We start from the raw sequence: 2594 nt of genomic DNA, 5'->3' as shown, positions 1-2594 counted from the left end.
TGTGGCAAGTTCAAGCCACAACTGCCAGACAAGTACACTAGGTAGTGGGACTCAATGGTCATGGAGAAATGGATCCGCGACATGGAGGACTTCTTCATTATGGCGAGTGTGCTGAAAGATCAACATGTCATGATGGCAACCAAGCAATTGGCAGGCGACGCCCATACTTGGTTTGCCTTCGAAGAAGTGAGGGGTAACCTCCGTGACTTTAAGTAGTTGAAGGAGAAGTTGGCGGCATACTTATACCCACCAACAAAAAGCTCAAGCTTCGCGATGAGTGGCGCACCCTACATCACATGGATGGTGGCTTACCATACTACATCGGCCGCTATCGTATTCTCATGCTCCAGATGTCGGAGATGCACGAATATGACAAGCTCCACGGGTTCCTCTATGGCGTGCATGTAGACCTGGGTCCGAAGGGACATAGAGAAACAGCAGCTACCCACATGCCTTTTAGATAGCAGAGAGGCTAATCGACATTGGGGGCGTGTCGGCTCCGAAAAATGGTGGCGAACACCGAAACTGGAACGGGGGCTGCAATCAACACCATGGAGGTGGCATGTCGGGAAGGCCAAGCAGTGGCTAGAAAAGTAGTTATAGCAACAGGTCCAAGTTTGGGTCCAATTCCTCAGGCTCCAATGGAAATGGCCACAAGGTCACATGTGGTGGCAGCGTGGCGATAGTTCCTAAGGTGCCAAAGGGCGATTGTTACAACAACTACAAGCAAGATCATTATGCACGAGACTCCCGACAAAGGCCGACTCTTAAAATTCATCGCAGATGATGGCTATGCATGGTTAGGGAAAGAGGTCAGATGCAGAAGATGACCTTGAGAACAATCGACTACTGTGCACACCCTAGTCATCTCATGTACTTGCGAGGGTGAACACGGTACGTTGCACCATGCTAAGGGCGGTCCCAAAGCTGCCAAAGTCACCAGTACTCAAGGTTTAGGTGTAGGTGCCATAGGAGATCGCGGTTCGAAAGGTGGAGCCGTACAACTTGGAGAGTCCGAGGTACACGAATCCGACCAATGACGACGGCATGTCAAATGGCATCCCAGAGCCAGTGAAAGAGACAATGTCCTTTGATGAAGGGTCCTCCAACTACTCTTCTAGGAAAAGGGGATGCAAAGGCTGTCACTTCCAAGAGGACAATGATCCCGTCCGGTGGGATCGACTATGCTGTCATGTCCATTCATAAGTACAAGACAATTGGTCACAGGTAAAGCAGGTAACTACACGTGAGGTGCAAACTCTAGCTGAGTGTGGTGTGCTAGGTTAGAGTGTGTGTCATAGCCGAGCTACCCAGGGCGGCAGTTGATAGTGATAGTCTCGACCCCTTAGGGTGCGTTGAGTTGTAAAATATCAGTGCAGTCAAAAAGTAGACTTAAAATATTTTTGGATGGTGGAGAGTATATGGGAGGTGTAGTCCTCAACCATATCATTCGAGACCGAAGCATTTTTTGACATTTTCCAATACAGACAAGCGTTCATTGTCCATGCTCTCTCCTATGATCTTTTGCTAGCATTCTCACACACACGGGGTGGGTGTAGTGCACATTGAAGTGAGGGAATTGGGGTAAACATCCAAGTGGGTGCCTGGGTGTCTTGGTGTAGGATGCAATGCGCAGGGCGTGACGGGCTCGACGGACCTTGATGGACGAGGGGAGGTGGGTCGCAGAGACCCCTGCTTACGTTTTTGGTCATAACTTGAGCATATGAACTCGGATCTAGAAGAAACTTACACTGGTGCATAGGGCACAATGAGGTCTTCATGTTCAAGCTTACAGATCAGATGGCTCTAGCCTTGGAGGCTACTGAAAGTCATTGCAACATTTGGGTTGTGAGGACCTAGTCATGTAGGCTAGTCCTCGACTAGACGGGGAGCCAGCCACGAGGGTGTTTCATTAAGGTTCGCGACCCCTCGGCAACCAACCATCTTGGGACTCATCTTGACAAGATGGCGAGCATCACATGGGTTTGTGACCCCTCCTGTGCATAGCGCGGTACACTCAAGATGGGATTTAGAGACTTGCATTCAGGTCATAGGCTAGCATCCTAGGATTCGGCTATCTATTGGGACCGGCACCTTACACTCAAACCAACCTCGTTCATCTTCCCATACAATTTGATTCCAGTTATTAAATCAAATCAATTAATTATAAAATACAAATTCACAACCATGAAGAACTGCCATCATTTGTTGAGAGAAGAATTACGTCATCAAGTAATGGTGTGAATAAGGAAGCAGAGAAAGGAGGTGGAATGGGTGGGACATGCAGTGACAAGACAACTATGGTAATGACTACATTTAGATGAAGCAGAGTTATGTGGGGGTTAAAGGTCACTGTGCCTTTACCCCGGTTATGTACAATACTCAAACACATATATAAATGAATGAAAAAGAAGATTAGGGTGGTTCTGCACCCACCAAAACTTGTGTGGCTCTCTATCTCTCTCTCTCCTTCTTCCATTCTTGCTTCCATTGAGAGCACTCTCAACTGGTATCAAAGCCCGGGTGATCTAGCTGAGCGTGCGTGAATGCTTGAAGCTCAGCAGCTCTGTGGGAGGAAGGAGAAGCTCTGTGGG

The sequence above is a fragment of the Dipteris shenzhenensis genome, chromosome 6 (genome assembly GCF_047967505.1).
Source record: "Dipteris shenzhenensis isolate YYH24624 ecotype China chromosome 6, Dip_SZ_1.0, whole genome shotgun sequence".
NCBI lineage: Eukaryota > Viridiplantae > Streptophyta > Polypodiopsida > Gleicheniales > Dipteridaceae > Dipteris > Dipteris shenzhenensis.
This window is presented reverse-complemented; position numbering follows the sequence as displayed.